Source organism: Accipiter gentilis, chromosome 3 (genome assembly GCF_929443795.1).
Source record: "Accipiter gentilis chromosome 3, bAccGen1.1, whole genome shotgun sequence".
Lineage (NCBI taxonomy): Eukaryota > Metazoa > Chordata > Aves > Accipitriformes > Accipitridae > Astur > Astur gentilis.
This window is the reverse complement of record NC_064882.1, coordinates 43,740,980-43,764,275: the sequence shown is the minus strand read 5'-3', so window position 1 is coordinate 43,764,275 and position 23,296 is coordinate 43,740,980.

Genomic DNA, 23,296 nt, shown 5'->3' with positions numbered 1-23,296 from the left:
CCCCCCCCCCCCTTGCTTTTCTCTCTCTTTCTCAGTTGCTGTGTCATAACATTGGAAATGGAATGATTTTATTCAGGGGCTGGATTAACAGCCACGTGTACAAAGAGGAGAAACAAAGCCTCCTCCCTAAATAAACAGGAAGATCTGAAACCATCTGCACATTCAAGTCCCAGGGAAGCACAACAGTAGCAAATGAAGGCAGGTCTAATAAGAACAATATTGATTCTTGGATATTATTTCTATAATTATTAGATTAAAATTTGGGAAGAACTCCTCTCTCAACATTTCCCTGAAGTACGAAAACCAATGATCACATTACACTGGAACTCAAGCTTTAAAGAATTTGAAATTCAGCTAGAGCTGTTCCAGAGAGAGTATAAAAATCCATTCACTTCACATCCTCTTAAATCCTCTTAGTGCCTTAAAAGATTAGTCTGTAAGGGGGAAGCAACAGTTTTTATTTTAATTGAACTGGATGTTAGTTTTCTCAGCTCGGTTTGATGAAGAGGTGAGTTCTCAGGATGGAGTGGTGAGAGGATTCATTCAACTGGAGCCACTCCTCTTAATGGTTTGACAAGTGCAGGGAAGGCCACTTTAGTTTTATGAATGCTACATTTTGCCACTCTCCGAAATGAAGCTTAGGGAACTGTATTAACATTGGCTTTGTCATAGTGATTATTTTGGCTGGGGAGAATTTGTGTATGGATTAACAGAGTGGTTCAGTTTGGAGAATGCTTGGTTTACAGGCACCGTTGTCCAACTAGCGTTGGAAAAGAAAACAGAAGCATTGGAAAAGGGTAGGTGGCATCCCTGGAGATGCTTATAAAACAAGCTGTGCCTATCTGTCTTGTGTCTCCCTTAGTGGGTCAAACATAAAACTCTGTGAGTCTGAGGTTAGAGTTAACTGATGGATGTGGTCAGTCGCTAGGGTTTCACACTTCATCATGAAAATTCACAGAACACAAGATCCAGAACACATGGCTTTTGGTAATAATAAAATACATTTCATTCACATTGTTCATCTCTGTGCAGAGTCCAAGAAACTTTATTCTATGTAATGATCAGACTGCTTCTATCTTTTATGGCTGTTCATTAAAAGAGGCATATTTGACTCATTAGAATGTAAGTATATACATCAAAGGGATTCAATAGAATTAAAGAAGTACATTTCTCTTTTTTTTTTTTTTTTTCCTTCTTTTAAAAAAAAATAATTAGGAATTGACTCATATCAAAAGAAACAAAATAAAGATAACCAATATTTAGGAAAGTTTTCCCACAGAAATTCAGTTTGCTCCCGATTTCAGCTGTAGTAGCTAGTAGTCTTTATCTGATTACAGTGCTCAACAATGTTTCTCATTGTCTGATTATAGTTTCTCAACAATGTTTTCTATTGCTTCTTTGGGATGTATGAAGCCAGAGTTCAAATATACTTGTGTACTTGGCTTGTTGTTCATGGCTCTCACGTCTATCTTCAGTAAAGCAAAAGGTAAGTAACTGTTTAAAAACAATTTATCATAACTTATTCTATACGTTGTGGACAGAGATAGATCTCATACCATCTAGCATGATTTAGACAGAAAACATGACTTTTAAATGGGTCAAGCTGCACGGGAAATTACCCCTTTCTCCACCCCTTAGTAAAGTAATTTTATTTCTTCAGATTCCCATCTGGAAGAAATGCAAAATACTGGTTAGTCTGCTTTTCTGAATAATCTGAAATCCATGAAAAACAGAAGAACGGTGTCCCCCATTGTTGCATTTAGACTCAGTGTGTGTTTCTGGCATCGCCTTGTCAAGAAATATGCAAGTACCTCATTTTATCAAGATGTAGCAGAAAGACACATTTCAATCGATATTGCTATTTAGGACTTTTGAGAATTAAAGTACATGTGTATATAGATAAGGACACTCAAACGTAGCCTTTTTGCTCCTATTGAAAGGGAAAACCAGGTACAATATAAAGGAAGGGTGCATCTTGAACTAAAAAAACAAAACAAAACAAAACAAACCACGATAAAGAAGAAAGGTAACAAAAGCAGGAAAGCAAGCCCTCCTAACAGTTCAAGGAAGCCACAAAAAAGTGTCAGCCCCCAGAAACCAATTAATTGAAAATTGGGTGACCTTTAGATTCCCTGCAGAGTGTTAAGAGGGTCTGGCTTACTGCCATGATTCTGAGTCACTCCAGTCCTATCGGCATAATTACTGCTACCACCAGGCAAATCATCTCAAACCTTTTAGTGATCTCTTGCCTGAAACAATAATCCTCCAGCCGCCCACCAGCAGCAGATTTTGAGATGTGTATCACCAGCCTCCAGCTTTCGTCTAAATTGGCTCTGTAGTTTGACATCGGACTGCAGCCTTCTCACCATCCCCTAGTGAACCGGTAATGACAGGCAATTTAAAGCCCAGCAAATAAATTACTTTTAACCAGATGAAAATTCAGCATTGTTGCAATTCAGAGAGATGAAGACTCAGCAATTCTGTAGGGAGATGTTGGCTATGATGCCTTTTGCCCTAGGACATTTGCTATCCCAGTTGGGTGCCCATTTGGCGAGACTGAAGGACTCGCAAATTCATCCTCATAGGACCACTGCGCATGTCCACCATTTGCCAACCATTCCTGCTTACAGGCAGAAATACATGCTCTCGCTGGGCCCACTGCTGAACAAGATGTATTGGTTCTGGGAACAGTTGCTATTTCCAGAAATGGAAAGTAATCTGTCTATACTAGTAGGTTTGGAAAAAAAGTGTACAATAGTTGACTGGACTCTCCAATGATTATTCAGTGGCCTAAACTGCCCCTGTACGCTCACCTAAATCGTCAGGTCACTTGGCTGTATCTTTGGGATACAATTAATGAGGGCTAATTGAACACCAGTATTTAAATCTAATAGTTAAGCTCTAATGCTCAAGTATTTGTGGTAGGCATTAGACTTGTCCATTGCCTCTCAAATGCATCTTGCGTGAACAAGAAAAGCAGGGGGCATGTGAGGTATCTCGTCCTTCCTCCTTACCTCTCCCCAAAAAAATCAGCCCAAGACTGAGAATCTCCAAGGTGCCAGACTGCCTTACTTAATGGCTGTTGTTAACTAGGCAGTTGTTTTAGGAGGAATGAGCGGTTACTTGAATATAACACAATTAATACAGTCAATTTGCATACTCGTTCCAAATTTGACATTATACCTCCTTTAGATCTGAATTGTTGCCAGCCATATCCACTGGTGAAAGGGGAGCATAGTGGTCAGAAATACTCTGTGCCACAGGATGTAAACCCATCTGTATCTCATGCGGAGCAAAGGGACTGAGTTTCTATCCCATAGCATCAATGAAGATTCAATGATCTCAATTTCAGCATGCTTCTGGCCTTTGCAGACTAAGGACTTAGATGGTTTCTACTTTGGAGCATGCAAAATAATAATAATAAAAAAAATTCCCTCCCTTGAGGGTTTTGCAAATAAGAGGTAGAAAGATCTTATTTATTAGAGACTTGGAGATGAATCTTAGTCCCAAACAGTGAATCATTACCCCAGGTTCTGGTAAACAAATGACAAAGCCAGCAAGACCTGACCATTTAGATTAATGAAAATGGTTTCATTTTTATTTTTAAACAGGAACAAACAAAATCAGAACAAAGCAAGCTTGGGGTTTTTTTGGTGTGTTTAGAGCCTCTTGAATTCAGAAACAAACAAACCGAAAGCTCTCAAGGCTGAGGCATGTGCAATTTATTCTGCTTCTTCAAGCACAAAGGGATCCTTTTCTGCCTTCCGGCTTGAAAACCTTCTGGTCATGAGTCTCGGCACATCTTCTTCTTCAGTCTTGACATCTTCTGGTTTTGCCTGAGGAGCTAAAGCAGGGTGAAGTCATTTAGGGTCTGCACTAAAGAACCAGGTAAATGGGTAGTTTCATTTGTTTTCTTCTAAATTGACGGGGACTTCAGGCACTTTAAAGCAGACAACACTGTTGCCTGACAGTCACTTCTGATATTCTGGTTGTACCTGCTTATTATTTATTTCTTTTCCTCCAGCGATGTCATCTACTTTATGTTGCACCTCAAATTCACACTCATTCACATCTTTGAAGAAAGACTCAGTAGTTGGGTTGGGGTTGGGGTTTTGTTTGGTGGTTTTTTTGGGGGGGGGGAGGATCACATCCTCTGAGTGTGATTCTCTTGATTATATATGCATACACACATTCATGCACGACCACATGCATGTATACCTACATTTAATTAAAAATAAGAACTGGAAGTATAAATTGCTTGTCTTAACATAATTTAAGAATAGACCACCTAATTATCCATGGCAAACATTGTCTGGAAATTACACAAAGAATAAAGCATGTATCTAAAATGAAATCTCTTTATATAGTAATTTTTACATTTTACTCAGAAGAAACTAAAGTGATCCATTTTGATATAGTGAAAAATATATGCAACAGCAATAGAATTGTCAAAGACCTTGACTCTCTTTATTCAATTATTTCACTGAAAATAGTAAGGACTAATTTCTTCTCGTTCTGTCATGGCCCAAGTGTGTAACCTATATATGACCAAGATCCAAAATGAGCATCTTGTACATACAGCATCTATTTTGCTGTTGAATTTCTTCTGGTAATGTGAACAATGCCATTTGCCAACACTGCTGCCTGGGACATGTTTTTCGGAAGCATGAACCAAATGAGCCACATCAGCAAATGGGTTACCTGGGGGTGGCGGGGGAATTCACCTGCTTCTCTACCTGGTGATGTGGCCTAGAAAGCAAAAGCTGGTGAGGCAGGAATACGTGTATGAATGGAAAACACAAAATTCTCTAAGGATTTTGCCCCCGGATGGCTAACCCTAAAAGGGAAGACAACCATCAGCCAGATTAAACAGAAATTAAATCCAGGAATTATGAAGACACTTTTGAAAAAAGGAGTCAGCTGGGAAAGAGGAATTAAAGATGGAACAGCCTGCCCTGGCTTGCGGGGAGCAGCACATAGGGACCCCACTTCAACATGCAGATGTGACCCCAAGGGGGCTTTCTCCCTGTTTAGAAATTTATAGATATTCGTTAACATTCTGTAAGTGACTAGGACTGTGGTTTACCTGTTGTATTGCCAATATTGATGCCAGATGTATAATGGCTGGCATTTTTCTGGGCTGAATTATCCTCTAATTGTCATCCACTACAATTAATTTAGAAAGGACATCTATCTGAAGACAACCACAGTCTTCATTTGTTGAATAGCGCAGTAGACAGAAGCTTTGATCAGAAGTTGAGAAAACTTGGATTCCAAATCTACTTAAGAGTATTTGGATATATTATTTTATGCAAATTACTTGATTACCAAAACTCTGGAGTCCCCTATGTCTGGCAGACACATTATTAATACCTATACAAATGAATTAAACAATGCCTGGGAATATTCCTGACATTGAATCCTGACTGTACCTGTGTTTAAATTGTTCATCTCAGGCTCTGTTTTGGCCCACAAGTAGTCTGCGTGGAGACATGCAGTTTGGGAGGAGTAAGAGGATTTATTAAAAGGCCTTATTGTGAGACAGTAATGCCAGGTACATTTCGTATCACAGCATGCCCATAACCTGTCTGCCCAGTCAGAGCTATCCTCGCATTTGCAAGGAATGATCAATTGTTTGTTGGAGTATGCTAGAGGAAAGCTGGGCATTATTTTGCATCATGGAATACTACCAACCTACGAAAGTTATGGCTCTGCTGAATCGATCGGTATTATATAGCAAGTACTCAGTGTCCCAGGCTCTGCAGGCGTATATTCCGTTATACCAGATCACCTTCATGAGCAAGCTAATGCTTACAAAGAAAATAACGAGACTCAGAAAATTATGTCTGTACAGAGGTAAAGAAGTGAATCAGATGTGACCACTGCTGTCAAAGCCACCTGACAGACACATCTTCTTTTGAGACTGTGAACAACCAATACCTGCTAGACACATCTGCTGAGACTGAGAGCAACACAAATACAGCTTTGTGACAGTACAAAGTAGTTAAGCAGGGGCTAACTCTTACTGGTAAAGGTAATTTGTAACTATGAGTGATGAAGATTTGGGTTGTTTTTTTTTTGCTTAAGCTTGGCACTTTGCAGACATATAGGTAGAGTCATCCCTGCCTTGGCAGTTTCCCAAGAGACAGAAATATTAAGGGACCAGGAGAAAGTAGCAAGTCAACCGATACAAATCGGTGAGATAGCCTGCAAACAGCATGGCAGCAGTTGGGCTTTTGAATTGAGAATTAAACCCGAAGATCCACAGCCACCCCCCAAAAAAGTCAGCAGCATGTTTAGCACTAACTCGCAATCCTGCTGACATTTTACTGACCCCCCCGTTGGGACCACAGATGATGAGAACTGAATGTGCACGGTGACTAAATGATCTTTTTTCTTCTGGCAAATCAGCAGGGGACCGAAAAGGAAATTTGCCGACTGCTTGCTATTCTCTGTGGCTAAATCCAGGGCTTCTCATGCTGCCTCCCACCGTGAACATAAATTCACTTGAAAAACAAACAAAATAGAAGTGGGAAAAATAGGCTCTTAATGCAAATTGCCTAGTACTAAGCAAATAAAGAGGCTAATAATAAGTGATAGCAATACAAACTCATGCCTTTGTCAAGAGAAATGAGAGTCTTATTTGGTATCATTCACAGTTACAAATTAGGACATCACAGGCATTTCTTTCTTTTTTGTGCGACTGTGGATTATTAATCTTCACTTTTTTGTGTTCATTTTCAGGTCAGCAAATTCTTTAATCTTCTTTGGATATCATATAATAAGGTCATCTACTGACAGAGCTTTTTGAAGTGTCTTATCTTCATCTCTCTTTCTTCCCTTCACCTAAATTCTTTCTCACAGTTCCCACATCTTAGGTCAAGAGTTAATGATTTATGGTAAAATTGCTTTTAGTTTTAGGAAGTCAAAATCCCATTGAGATTCCTGGGAGGTTCATCCTTGTAACACAAACCCTGTAACACGGATCCTATCGTGTATATGAGGTGTCGTGTGTTGGTGAACCATCATCCTATTAATTACAAGACACAAAATCCTCCTGTCTCACAAACATAAAAATGAGATAGAAAGTAGGCTTAGAGTGATCACCAAATTACAGCTATTTAATGAGTTACCATTCATCAGCAGAGCTGTGGTAAATGATTGTGTGTACATGTATTCTTAGGCCATGATGTATGTGAGATAATATATATTATTTCTTGTTTTAGGACATGAAAGCACCTTCAGAGCATGTTAACGTAACTCAGCTGAGGCATGATAACTTACTGAATAGCAGTAACTAATGGTTACTATTAGTCTGGTCTAGACAGCTAAGGTACTAACCACAAAGACATACTTTGAAGAACATAGGAATTGACAAAGGAGCAGTAGGCAGCCACACATAGGAATTTGTAGAAGAGGTTCTGTGTTAGACACTGGGACAACCAGTATATTAACTTATTAAATCAATTTATTTCCTATGTTAGGTACAGTGTATCTGTATATTAATTGGATGATTTTCTATTGCTATGAATAACAAGTAATGCTGAAAAGTACAGGTTGAAAAACAATAAATCATTCCATACTTTCCTGTGCAATGCCACATAAGTTAATGGATGGGAATTCATTTTTCTTGGGTCAGATACATTGCTGAGAGGTAGAGTAAAATTTACATTCTAAATCTCTGTTTTGCAACAACAGCAATTTCTATAGAGAGGCTTAACTGTTTTCACTTGTTTGTCTATGAATAGGTACATTAGAGTCTAAGTGCCCAGATAATCTGTTGGTCACACTCCACATGCATGAGAGAAAATATTTCTGGCTGATGAAGTAATCCTAGCTGTGATTTTTCTATAGTAGTGTTTTACTCAAAAAGCCAAAGGGCTAATTCAGAGAACAGCATTTTCTCTTTCAAAGATACCTCAATTCAAATACTTGATCTGAGTGTAAACAAGTCAGAAATGCGTAAGAGTGATCTATTTCTGCCCCAAATCCGTCAAAAATTAAAAGCACAGAAGAAAATAGATGAATCCCATCAGTAAGGTCAGTGACAGCAGGCATGGGTTGTAAAGTGTTGAGGTTCTGTGGTCAGACAAGTTCCTTTTGAAATGCATGGTGGTTTATGTATTTTATTCAGGTCTTGGACAGTCAGACATTTTGTAGAAATATGATATGCAAATGGACATCACCTTAGGAAGTACAAGTAGGAACACAAAGGAAATCTAAAATTATATTTGCCATACTAGCCCAGAGGATGAAGTATATTTTTCAGCATGGTTATTTGGGGATACTAAATGAGTAACCGGTTTTTAATGAGTCCTAAGATGTTTTCTTGATGACCAGTAGAGGCATCCCCATGACTATTCACATCTTCAGTTCCGTTCACTGAGTTTCACTGCAGCCTTCCGTATTACCAAAGCCTTACCCTAGTTGTCTCAAGCAGTTATTCTTTATGTAAATCATAGCTTCTAGCAGATGTCAGGTCATTTGATCTGCAGCACTGACAAAGCTGGACTTTACGGAGATATCCGAATGAATATAATTTGCCAGTTATGGGCAGTGTAACTCATCATTATATTCCAAATTATTATTTACTATGCCAGGGTGTAAAGGAACCACAAATCACAAATCACAAATACAGAGTGCTGCCACAAGTGCTCATCATCTAAACAATCAAAGCAGGTTTCAAGAAAGGAATAATACAGACAAGTGGAGGACAGAAAGTCTCAGTTATGCCAGCAAATTAAATGGGGCCTGGGTACGGGTTTGTGCACTCTCAGACAATTATTCGGTCTATTTATTGGCACACTCACAGGCAAGGTTTGGCCCACGACAACAAATACGTTTTGGGAAATGCTTGGGATAGAAGGCAATTCCTGTGTGCAGTATGGACATGCCACCCTAGAGGGATTTGTGTTGGTTTTGGAGAGGGAAAGAGGGTTTAGCCAAATGGGCATCAGCACAGCCATGGTTTCTGGCTCAGAACCAGGCAACATGTCTAATTCCTTGCCAAACAGCGAAGATGCAGCTTCAAACTCTAGCAGAAACTGCAGAAAATTCTGAGATTGCTAAAAAGTCTTAGCTTTAGTTGTGCTTTGGCTTTTTTTTCACTCTTCTGTAATCTTTAATATGATTTTTCTCTGCAAGTTTTCCCCCAAGGCTGCATGATCTGAAAGAATCGGCACCACGAGGCCCTTTCTGTCCCCGTGCTGGAGAGCAAGACAGGGAAACAAGAAGTGTTCTGGGTCTTCAGCTAGGTCTTGGATACCCTGATTATTGCAACGCATATCTGAAGTCAGATTAAATGGAATTAAAGAAACAGAGAAACTGAAAAATGTCCTAATACAACTGCTTGGTACCAGAACTTTTGAATTGAAGGAGATCTGTCCCTGAGGTGTGGCTGCTAATATCTGTCATACCTCAGGCAACGGGAAATGATGGATCCCTCCAGAAGGGAATGCCTCCTTGAATGCAACGGGCACGTCACCCTCAGCCCAGGGAGCACTCACTGTCCCCACTGAGGGTGGCTGACTACACAAAAATAAACACTTCTCAGTGTTAAAATAGAGAAAATAAGGCAGAGGTAGCCTGAGTGGAGAGCTGTCTTGCAGTGAAGAGGAGCTATTCCTGAAAGATTATTCTGCCAATACTTTCTCAAGGTCCTGTTGACTTTGCATTTCTTTTCATAGATATTCTTATTCCTACATGTACAAACAGGATATGGCTGAGTCCTTATGCCTTCCACAAACAGGTTTAAAAGTATGTTAGTAATTCACTTTATCAAAATTTGTTTTTTTCTATTATGCCATCCATGCTTTATAATTAAAATCCATGTGTCATGTAGACCAATCTCTCAAAGGAAATAAAAAGTGCCTTGACCATAATGACCTACTATTTGCAACATTCACCTTTGAAATTCAAAGCTTGCTTTCTTTCTTTTAATGAAAACAATGATGGCGTATTTGAAGATACCTCCAGATTAAATTCAAATAGTGAAGAAATTATTAACAGTCCAACTCTCTTAATAACAAGGAGAAGAAAGTAGTGCTATCTGACATTAATTTCCAACTTGACTGATTAAAAGAAATCTTGTCAATTTTATGCGTTTTACTCTAAAACAAAACAGGCAGATTTTAATGAAACATCTCCTTCAGTAATAGCTATGCATTCAAAATATATTAAAGAAGGAAGTAGTTCTTTAATAAAATTAAATTAATTTCCATTTAAAAATTAAATTGAAATGAAATAAAGTGAAGGATACCTTTCTCCTATAGTCTACTGAAACTTCAGTAGACTGCTGTTTCCCGACTGATATAATTGCAAACATCCTCTTGGCATGCAACACTGGGATCATGAATGGTTGAATCATCACTGCAACGTTATTTTCTAATATATAAATATTTAACTTTGGTCACACAGATGTCAGTGGCAGCTCCCAAATTGTGTAATTCCTGTCCAGTATCTGTCAAACTGTTAGGTAAGGTTCTCCTATAAAGCAGATTTTGCAGCATTCTCATACAACAACTTCTTGTGCTTCAGTAACCATATCAGTAGAAATTTTATCTTAATTTCCAGATCTCCTTCTTTTCATATTATACCATTATTGCTTACACTATCCAGTACAGGATGGAGAACACATTATTTCTTTTTTTTTTTTTTTTTTTTTTTTTTTTTTGATGTCTTTATACATTTGTACAGTTATCTTGTTTCTCCTGAGTTTTGTATTCCATCTTTTCTCAAGATTCAAAACCTACATTCTTTTCAGGCTTTCTTGTGGGTGATATTTCCTAGATTTCTAGAATCATTTTTGCTTCTTTTCTCTGGCCTCCTTCCAGCTGTTCACAACTATTTTAAAGTATGTTGTGCAACACTGAGGAGAGCATTTAAGCTAAAGCCACTGAGTAGATTAGAAGGATTACTAAGATTACTACATATGTCTTGCAAAATACAATTTTTCCTCTCATCTGACCTAAATTTCTTTGGCTCTCGTCCCTTCTTTTTCATTTTACAGATGGAAAATTCAGATATGGATAGATTATGTGAATCACCCCATTTCACATAGGAAATTCTGAAATCTGGGTACTGAGTACACATCTGCCGAGTCTGGAATTCAGCTCACAGAGAAAATTTATATACCATAAGCTATTTTCAGGGTTTCACGCAGTATTGTTTTTCCCTAGTTCTCTTTGTCTTTTAATAGTTTCACTGCTCTTTCTAGCCTTTTCACCACTGCCAAACACCTTCTCCATGCCGTGGCTTCAGCTCCAAAAATCTCCCCTTTATCTGTATGAACATTCTCAGAAGGATCCATTTCTCACTGGTTACAAGAACCTCACACAAAATGGCCTCGCACATTGCTTGATCTCCTTCTTTAGCTTTTGCCTGTCTTAGGTGTTATTCTAAACAGAGATTCTCCTTTTAGGATATTTGGGAAGTACCTGCCACATATTGAACGTTACTGCAAAGAGCAGAAGACGTTTTTCCCATTTCATTGCCACCATCTCCCATCGTACAGGCATCAGCTCTAGTGGAGATTTTTTTCTTGACATCAATGAAAAAAATTTTTGGAAAGTTTATTGGTTGCTATCAACAAAAAGGAGCATCTGATAAACAATTTGCAACACAAGGTCGGCATGAAAGACAGAATTAGAGATTGTTTTTAATCTAGTTATTGCCCTGCAAAAAAAAACAAACAAAAAAACTGGACTAAATTTGGGGTATTTTTTCAGCTTCAGAAATGCTTTCAGAAGAATAACCAGTGAGGTGTGATTTTTCCAACATGCAGACAACTCTGCTCCTAATTCAATGTTTTTTTAAATTGTGGAGTAGCTTTGAACCTATTCATCTTATTTGACTTCATCCAGATCATTCTTATTCTTAACATGTATCATTGTCATTTCCAGGGTGTTCAGTTCCTTGAAAGACAGTGGTTTAACTGACCAGGTGGTTCTGACCTAAATGGGATTTTAGGAGAAGATACTGGAGAGACAACAGTATAAAATATCTCAAGTATTTATGGTTGGTTTTTTGGGGGTAAATATTCACAAAACCAAATGAAGTGGCAGTGCTTTTAAAAAAATTAAATCTATTTTTCATATTCAGTCTAATCATGATAATTGGAGGTTGGCCTTCTTTCCCATTATATTTTCCTAGGCTGTAATCCATTTTATGATTCTGTTATGGCACATGAAATGGATCATCTGCACTAGAATGGAGGCTGTGGTGATGAAGTGCCTTCCATTTTCCCCATAATGTTCTCATAGAAGACTGATGAATAAGATCCTCAGAAACAATTACAAAGAGGGAGATCCATCAACAGTCAAGACTGACCTTTTTTTTTTCCCCAGAAGTTTTTTCTGGGTCATTTTGACTTTATTTCTAGAGTTTTGAGCATCTTCTCTTATGGAAACTTATTTATAGAGGCTCCAGTAAAGCCAAATTATTCAAGATAGACAATTTTGAAGGCAGTGTTTGACATGGATTAAAAAATGTCAAATTCCGACTGATGAGTCCTTACATCTGTCTTCTCTTCATTGCTAAAAAAGGGTAAAACCTTCTTATCTTACCAGAGTAGAGTTGCTCTCATTTTTATGTGACAAAAAAAAAAAAAAAAAAAAAAAAATTTGGAGGGCTTTTCATTTTCGTGGAAGAAGAATTTTAGGCTGCTTTATACTTATGATAGTCTGCAAACCTTGCTTTTTGAAAGCAACTTGCTCTTCCAGAGGTACCTAAGGTTTTGGCACATTTCTTTCTACATCTTCAAATGCAATCCTGCCAGCCATCCAGGAGTATGTGTTGTACCAATTTTATTACAAGCTAACATTATTATTACTATTGTTTACATAACTGCATCCTTTTTTGCTCTCTTCTGCCTACAGCACTTAAATGAGGCCAGGATTTTCTTTAGTTTCAGTGGTATATGGAACAAGGAAATACCATATTGTGGCATTCCTCTATTTGCCTATGTGACAAATCCTAGTGAAATAAGTGCAATATAGCTTAGTGATAACTCACATCAATGTAATGCATGTAAGCAGTGATATGATTACTATCAAATCTTTGTATTTGTTAGATTTTTCAGGAAAAAAAGAAAAGAAAAACTATGTTAAACCATGTAACAATTTCCTCACGTGGAAGATGCTTTGGCAGGCTGGCAGATGGAAGGTGAACATAATTAAAAGAAATTTAGTGACATAATAGAAGGGAGTAAATCAACAGGGATTATTTTTCCTTTTCTTCAGCTTTGGAATGAATCTTTTTCTCTAATGCAAGCTAAACTCTGTTTTCTTAGTTCTGATGTTTGGAAAACCAACTAATGTTACAGGTAATGTATTTTCCAAGTTTAGGGCTTCAGGTGATAGAACTAGAATACATAGAAAACATTAATACAGCCCAAATCTTTTGGAATGTCATTGAGAACTGAAGAATAAAGTTCTTCAACAGTTTCATTTCGCCTGGAATACAAGATGAAAACAGATTGTGTCTTTACTACTGATTTGTCTTCGGCCAAAACAATGATAGTCTCTGCAAAATACTTGCTACTAGGAGTCAAGATTAGTATTTTCACTAGCTGTTTTAATGAGCATTTTCTTAGCGTATGACATAATGTGATGAATCTCAGTAGAGCACTGCCAAGAGCACTTGTGACTTCAGGAAAATGAATCATTATAAACACTGTAAATATAAAAATACATGTATATGCACAGATATACAAACACATTGCCTGTTTCGGAACTGGTTCTTAATACCATAAGAAAAGGTATGGTGATCCATGGTAAATATTGGAAACTGGGGAAACACTGAACAAATCTTATATTTTAATTAACAAGGCTTATATTTTCTATGAAGTGAAGAAAATATTGTACCCAGCATCTTGTTGTGAATGAGTGGTTTGGACCGCTTAAAGAATCACCGTCAAAGGTATTAGCAAAAGTGATTTAATAGGTATTTATAAAAGCATGACTTCACAAAGTTCACTCTATTACTTAATACATGTGTGAAGCATAGAAAGAAAAATCAAGTTAGAATCAAACTGGAATGATTTGTACAGGGACTGAAAATGTAAAAGAGTAAGGGAGAAACATACAAAAGAAAATTGAGTTAGCATTGATTTTTCATTATTTTTACAAAGATCAGGGGTACAGAAAGGTGGAGCAGACCCTCCCATCAAGTCAACCTATTAAAAATTCCCCTCGACTTCAGTGAAATATTCACGTCAAATGCCTTAGCATTTCTGAACAGGTGGAGGGTTCAGCCTCAACCAAGAAAGGGTATCAGCCCAGGTCCTATCATCAGCTTTCAGTGATGGTCCTCCGATTTTCACAAACTAGAGACTTTGCAAGCTCTGAGAAGCATCCCCCTCAGAGGGAGATGCTGGTCGCAGCCCACTGTGGTCCAGGAGAGCTCAGGGGTCCTCACCTGGGACCGACGTTTATAGATTTGTACGATGATTGACTTTGGTCATTGCAATTTCATTCCGGACATAATTCTTGTCAGGTAAGTACAACAGTAAGTCATGACCCAAGCAGCAGTAATCTCAGGTACAGAGGTAACCGGAGTTTCTGGAGCAGTTAGGGGTTGCCTAATTATCCTGACTCACTGTACTGTAACCAGGATAAGAAAATACCCGGCTGTCCCAACTCACTGTGCAAGAACACAATGTTGGCTGGTCCTGACATCGCAATGTGGCCCGGAGGGGCTGCACCACCACACATCTGCAGAAAAGAAAGTTGCCGTCCTTAACAGATATAATGTACACATCTGATTTTTAGCAGTCCTGAGAATGGGGTCAAGTCAATTAAACAGAGGTATGGCTAATACCGTACTTGACTGACTCAGTTAATCTTCATGGGATTCCTGGCTATGCAGCTGCAAGGAAATAGCAAGACACAGAAGCAGAGCTATTGCTACAAGCAATAGACTTGAGATCAGTCGAGCAACCTTTTGCCGTGCATTCAGGGTGATCAAGTTGGGAGAATGTTATTTCTTTTTCCAAGTGATATTAACTCTTGCCTTTCTGACACAAGTCAAGATGATTGCTTATGTTACTAAAAGTCCTTAGAGAAATAAAAAGTAAGGGGTGGCAGCAGGTAACATTTTCCTCTGGAAGACCTTAACCTTTTTTAAAAAGATGTCAATGGATAGCCTTCTTTCTGTTTTAGACATCCAGAATGACATTTCAGTTACTTGTCCAGCGGTGTTTGCAGCCAATGAAGAAAAGATAGCACAAGTGTGTTAACCCGTTTTATTTGTCTATGTTAGGAGAATAAAGTATTAAAAGTCATTCTTTATTCCATTGTTTAGAAAGATAACCTAAATGAGTATTTCAGAGATAGAGGTCCACATGCCAGATGCCTAAAATTAACTGCAGCAGATACCGACCAGTGTCGTGGGTTAGACTTTCACTCCATAGAAGTGTGAATTCCAGCTTCATTTAACGTGCATCTGTATCTCTGTCCTCTTACTGAGGTCATTTCACTTGCCTCTTGGGGTGAAACATGGGGATGAAAATTGGGAGCCTGATACTGTACAGGAATAACAAGAAGGTACCAACAGGAGCACTGATGTCTGCTGGGGTCCTGGGAGTTTAGAAATAGATCATCTGCTGTAACCTTGAAAAAGGTTAGAAATAAAATATGAGCAACTCGTAGATATTATCTAATTATTATTAACTCCTGGGACTATTGTTTGTGTGGCAATGTCTCTCACCTAAACCCTTCAAAGGAAATGTCCACAGATTGGTTTTAGTTTATATCTATACATGTTTTGTTACCATCACTACCATTTATCTGAAAAAGTACATAATGATCTGAGTTTTAAGTCTTTGTGTGGTGATGCAATTAAAACTCAAACCACAGTTTAGGTCACACTGCAACTTGAGCAAACTAATCACTAAATACCTATCCTATTACTCCCTCTGACAGGTCATTTAACAGAACTATCAGAGAAAGGATCCTTTTACAAATAAGTAAAATTAACGAAGGAATACACCCCAGGATTCCCTGGGCAAGCTTAAAGTGATACATTTAGAACTTTTTTTTTGTAGGGATTTTGAATTCATGGTTGACTAAAGTTGTTTCAATCTGTTACACTAAGTTTGGATCATCAGCATTAGCCCCTATCCTGTGTGACCAGATTCACAAAAGCATATTTTTTTAGTATCAGTCAGGTTCCCAAGAGAATACAATTTGGTCTAACTGAAGCTGAATTTGTCCCTCTGTGTGCTTAATTACCGAGTATAAATGCTCTGCAGCCTAAATATGTGTCTACTGTTGCCCATATATTTCAGTTTAATTCTCTGTGGATATTCCTCTCATTTTCATATTGGCATACCTCATCTTCCAGGCAGGTCTTTCTAAAATCTAAAATTTCTTAGCACAGTTTTATCCTAAACATTATTGATATTGATTGTGACATGGCTGGGGCATGTGTTTTTACATGAAGGTGAATGATTTAGTATCTGAATGCCAAGGAGTCAGCAGACAAAACCATGCAGAAGGAGAATGGGCACTGGTGGCACTACCTTTGGCTCATATTAACGAGATCAAAAACACTCTCTTGAAAACTACAAAAATTCACGCATATTTTACACATAGGTATGCATTGGTCTGTTGCGGACTTGTGCCTCTGTAATTTCATTATAAGTGAAATATGTTCATGTTCAGATATTTTTGTGAAAAATGGGTTAATGCATTTCACATGTTTTCATCAGGTTCAGAGAGGGAGATGTTAAATAAGAAGCACCACAGCTCTCAGGAGAACTCTCTAGGAATTCCAGAGCTTCACAGCCCCAGTAATGAGTCTGCAGGGAACCTCCTTTCGCCTAAGAGGGTCTTCATATCTTTTGATTAAGTACCTCAAAATGCACACCTAGGAAGAAAATGCCTTCAGTGGCTGGTTGTATTTGCAGGAAAGTAGCTTAGCAGAAAGTACCCACACATACCCGATGGAAAGTCTTTACCCACAACTCGTTATTTATATTTACCTGGAAACACACAAACAGAGCAAGCAGGGAATAAACACAGCAACAGGACTCTTATATATCCATTTCATCAGCGCATTCCTTCCAAAAAGAGCATGTTAGGTACAAATAGTGGGGTGGGACCCCGCTCCTACACAATGAGAAAACTGCAGGGCAGCATCGGTGAATTCGTCTGGGGGCTACGGGGAGAACGGAGGGATGAGCTCAGCTCATGTAAAAGAACTGATGAATTGAGCACACAGCTATTTGTGGCTCCTCTACAGTGCTTGATTTGTGATAGCGATCTTTCATCCAAGCATGGATGTTATTCAGCCATGGTTGGTTAGTTCCGTAATTGACAAAATCCTCTGCTAAAAGCAATCTCTTATCTGTTCTTGCTGTCCTTTATTTGTTTTGATAGATATATAGACAGATTTTCTTCAGCTGTGTTAATTTACCTTTTATTTCTATACTGTGGTCTTCTTGGATTTGTACTAGTTCTGTTTAGCCATTGCCTTACTTTAATATAATCAATGTCTAATTTCAAATATTTCAAATCAGACTTTTTTTTTTTTTTTTTTTTTTTTTTTTTGTGGATTCCCAGTACATGTGCTTGCATTTCTTACATTCCCAATTCTTAGTTTTCACACCTACTCTAGTATCTACAGGCCCTCAAAGTGACAGCATGAAGACAGAAATGATTTTAAGCTTTTTTTTTAACCAAAACATGTTACCATATTTTAAACTGCTTTTAATTTGAATTAATTAAATCGATCTTGCCTTAGAGATTTCTATTAATGTCAGCTAGATGACAAGTGAATTATCTCCTCTCAAATACTGTAATCCTTTTCTGCATTACTTTTCAATAAAAAAAACTTAAAAAAAAAAAAAAACCCAGCCATGTGTTATTCCTGCAAATCACATAGGTGAATCAACTAGGTTTGCTAGGCATAGCAAAATTGTTTTGTGACTCTTGTGGGCATGGGTGAAAGAGGAATCAAAGTGAGAAAACAGTGCTACAAGAATTCCAGAGCAGAGCTTCCCAGACTTTTCAGAGTGACCACTGCCTTTGGGAAATAATAATAATGAAACAGTACTTTCTTTTTTCAGTTTTGTGAAAACTTATCTTTCCAAAAGAGTCAAAGAACAGACTCACTGATAAGCTTATATGACTCATTTGTTTCTTTCAAGAGATTGGGAAGGAGTAGTCTATCTTGAGAGAAATTAATTGATGTAGAATTATTAGAGAAATTAATTTGATGTAGAATATTTAGGTGGGTCTTGTAAAAAGGTTCCTGACTACCAGAACATTGAGGTTCTGGGAGTCTGTTCCCATGTGAACTGGGGGGGGGGGGGGGGGGCACGCGCGCACCACTTAATTGTTTTAACAAAGACCTCAATAAATTTCTGAATAGGTTTTATGGTGGGATACTGCAGAAAGGGGTTGGATGTAACGGCCCAGGAACTCCCACGTGAAGCAGTAGAAGGAGCAGGGAGAACAAATCTCTCTGGCTGACTCAGATGCTTATTTCCAATTCCTCAGACATTGAGGGTGATGAGCTGCCTGGTAATCTCATCTTTGTAGCGATTAAAGTTTCTCAGTTATGGGTGGATTCTAAGACTGCATTCCCTTTACCTATGTTACATCTGCTTTGGATATTTGGGTTATGGTTGTACACAAACTTGTCTTGTAATTCATTTACTTTATATCACCAAGCATGAGCTAGAGTCTTTCCATCCCCAGGCCCAGGTCTTCAAACCATGTAGGATGCTGAGGCTACAGCTGCTTCTAGCCACCTTTTGGCTAAGACCCAAACCCAATGGTGGGGCAGTTGCTGCCATCTGCTACCCTCTGCAAAGGACAATTACTTACTGCTCAATTTATATTTCCTGGTTTATAGCACCCGGTTCAAGAAACATCAAACATACAGTTAACATGTCTATGTTACCATTTGAGTTTAGATCAGGGCTGAGCTTCCGAAGTGACTCTCTCAATCATTCCCGCTTATTCTTAGATTGGATTCCCAGAATGTGCAATGGATGAGCTTTCTATCAGATGAAAAGAAACCAAAGAGCCGCTCCAGAACTGCACCTGACACAGTCCATCCAATAGTGGGCATTTTCGTGGCATCAGATTACAGTTATTCCAAAGGACATTCCTGAAATGCCTGCCTGGGTCCTCAATATTAACGTTCTTTCTGTAGATGCTCTCGGGTTGCATCGCTTGTGTAATTACACGTAGCACAACGCAGAAATGTGATCCAGCTGCACAGGGCCAGAGCTTGATCAAGAACCACGCACTGCCAATCACTTCAATACCTGTGCAGGAAAGCTCAGTGGCTGAGACATAAATCGGCCAGAGAATATTAGCCCCTATCTTATAAGTGTGACCAGACTCACAAAAACGTATTTTTTAGTATCAGTCACGTTCCCAGGAGGAAACAATTGGGCCTAAATGAAGCTGAATCTTTCCCTCTGTGTGCTTAATTACCAAGTATAAATGCTCTGCAGCCTAAATTAAATACCTGTCTGCTGTTGCCCATATATTTCAGTTTAATACTTTGTGGATATTCCTCTCATGCTTTCATATTGGCATACCTCGTCTTCCAGGCAGGTCTTTCTAAAATCTAATATTTCTTAGCATAGTTTTATCCTAAGCAAGTCAGTCCGTGTTCACAAAGTTGCTAAGGTACAGACACACGCACAGTTGTAGTTCAGCTCTGAGACTGTAATTTATACTGCTGAGTTAGTGCCGAGGTTAACTGCACCTTGCTTCAGGAGAATTAAGGTTTTCAGGAGAGTTTACAGCACCTACACGCAGAGCAGAAAGCTGTCAAAGGTACCCTATGGGAGACAGTCGGGAGGAGAGTATATTTTAAATCTTGTTTCTATCACTGCTATGTTTGTTGACTTGCAACCAGGAGTAAGATGTTTGTGTGAAAACAGGAGTCAAAGGCTCATTTCTATTAAGTGCCTAACTCATCCTTTTTGGGAGTGAGACAACGGGTCTCCCTATAAAGTGTTTGGAGGAGGATGTAGTAAAAGCATTGCTTGCTTTTTTCATACCGGCTCAGTGATGGGGGAACCTTCCTAGGAACATGTAGACCAAGAGTCTGGGTGACAAAAGGATTCAATGCAACTGGAGTTACCAAAATAGTGACCTAATTTCCAGGAACCGGCTGGGCCCTGGAAAGCCGCCCTGGTTCAGGACAGCAGAGGCAGAGAAACTACAGTTTAGTGTGAAATCTCCTTGAGAAATACATACTCCTGCAATAAGGAAGTCTGGGATTTGGAACATTTTCCAACACTGTTTCTACACTGGCCTTGCAATTTCTTAATGAATGACCCAATGAATCCTGTAGAACTTGATGTTTATTCCTTTAGCTACTACCACTAATAAGCAGGTCTTGAAATACAATGGTAGTGATTGTCTTTGAGAACTACTTCAACAAACACAGATTTGATGTATGTTTTTCAGTGGAATTTTATCACCTAGGTCTGGCCAGTTAGATCTGAAGAGATTTACCAAATATTTAGATGTCAGAAAAGGGAAGCAGGAAGCAGAATAATAAAACAACAACAAGAGAACAAAAACAAGACCAAAAACAAAAGTGAAAAAACTGCCAGACGTTAGCAATTTTATACTTTTAGAACAAATATTTGTCTGCATTTATCTGACAGTGTTTGCTATGAGAATGTTATTCTTTTTTGTAAATTTTGCCATTAATAATTTCTTTGGTGTATTCCTAAAGTGAAAGCAGTACAGGCTTCATGGGAAGAACAATTGCTCTTTGTAGATGAAGGTTAAACTACCAGTGTAGAATTGCTTCCTACACAATGGGAGAAGTGAAAGACTATAAAATATGCTTCCTGTCAACAAGACAGCTTTAAAGCTTCTTGGCTCTAAATGAATCCCTTGAATTGATAGTTTGGGAGCATGGCTTGTGCTTCATAGGACTCAGTTCAGTTATAAAACAAGCAGATCCCTCTTATTTATGCAGAAAATCTGGAGAATGCAATTTTTCAAAGCATTTCTGAATAAATGATGCCACACTTGCGATACACTGAAGCTCGATTTTCACATGGTAGTAAATACTCATCCCAAGAGAGCATCCTTGGTTTGGTTTGTTTATATTTTAGAGCAGGTGGAAGGACGAAAATCAGGAGGAAATAAACTTCAGAGCAACAGGCAAACTGTAATGTTTCGAGCCTGAATAGAAAAGTTAAAGGACTTTTTTGACTTGCTATCATGTGCAATTAGCGGGCTGACTTCTTTGACCTGCCAGCATTTTTATTGATGTTACTGGAGTGTCTTCTCACTTCCACTGATCATGCATTTTTGGTAGTTAGGAAACAGAAAAGAAACAAACCAAATAAAACTGTATATCACAAGGAAGTTTTAAATTAAATGCTCCTCATAATTTGAAATTAAGCCATTTCCTCAAGAAACATAAATATTTTTAAATGAGACTTTTAATTGAAACTAATCTGAAGTCATTCCTGAATAATTTTTTTCATTATTACTTACTGACAGTGTGCTTTAATCTGGGGAAAACTGAATCTACATATCCAGCACCAGAGGATCTAATCCCTCAGTTTTACATCTTCTGTGTCAGAGATTGCTGAAAACTAAATAAAGGGCCTGTACTTACACCTTGATCTGAAAACCACAGAAATCCACTGGAATTGCTACTGCTTTTGATTATGTAGTCAGTGGATACTCAGCCCTCACTTTCTATGACCTTCTGCTTTGTTGTAAACCTATAAAACTATTCTTTATTACTATTACTACTATTATTATTTAGATTATGTTTCCAATGCTGCTGAGTAGGTCCAATTTTAACTGAGAACCCTTTCTACTAGACATGTACATTGTAAAAGACTGGGCTTGCTCTGCAGATTTTACTGCATGGACAGGAGTAATTAGCAGAAGACGGGATGCATGGGTTATTGAGCTCATGTTCAGAAGACTCTGAGATCCAATTTATTGATGCAAATGGCATGTTTTCCTTAAGGTAAACCAAGGGGAAAAATGGTAATGTTTGAGGGACAGACAAACTAAACGTTTACTAAACTAATCCTCCATCACTTTAGAGAAATTGCTACCAGTGCTTCACTCTTGCTGAGGGTGGGGGTGTCTCAGTGAAGGCTGCCTTTGGGACTGATATGTCTTTGCAAGAACTGTGACTCGAAGAGCAGCTTGTCGTTTTATTCTCCCCGTGTGTGCTGTGCTAAATATAATGAGGCTAAAGCTGCTAAGTCACATTGTCTAAGTCATAAATAATAAAGGTAATCAGGAGTGGATGCAGCCTCAGTCTATATGGAAGTGGGGGCTTCACCTTACTAGTCCCAGCTTTAAAAAAGAAGCCAAAGCCCTACCCCCTGCAACACTCTCTACTCAATAAATCCCAGAATGCTCAATGTAATGGAAATTCTCCAGAGCCTAAGCCACACTGAAACCGAGTGCAGAAAGCATCCTTCAAATAAAGCTGGTTCATAAAACAGAATAATCAGACAGCTGAGAAAACATCCTGCGATATGAGTTCATAGTGTTCTAGGACTAGATGCTATAAAAAGATCTGTATCAGTGAATCCCTTCTTCCAGATAATTGGGAGGTTATAATACTCAACTACACTCCAAAATAGAGTTAATATATAGTACTCCACTATACATTTCTTTGAAATAACAATTCTTGCTTGCTCACCCTTCCTCAAGTTTTATTTTTCCTTTTGAGTTTAACAGTATATATTTTGTTGGATTTACATTTGTGTTTCAAAGTTTTCTAGTTGCTCAGTATTTAATATAGATTTCTCATAAAAGAAAAGCAAAGAAAACAAACCCCCCTGTCTGATGTTTCAAAGTGTTCATTAATACATGCATAGAAAAGACCATGATATGATTCTTGTATTAAATTACTAGTTTATGTCTACAGACTTCAGTGAAGTCCCTTCTCATCTAGCTCAAGGAAAGAGTCTCAAAATCAAGCCCAGTGCATTTAATAGTCAACGCATAGCCTTTATTCATAGCAGAATATGAAAAGAAATCAAAACAAGTTCTGACAGAGAGAGCATGATGAAAGCAGTGCTGTGTACAGATATTTGCTGCCTTTAGCTATCACAGTGATTCCTTTCTTCCATCCTGGATTGAAAACACACATGTTTGGCAGGCTTGTTCTGATTTTTTGTTCCATGAGACCCAGCTGTGATTTCACTTTGGGTAATGAAATATAAAAAGTACAGATAGAGATATTAGATAGGCAGCATTTGCCAATAGATGAAACAAGGAAAGGGAATTTGCAAGCATGGCCCATACGTTGGTGCTGCCTTTGGTCTCCATGA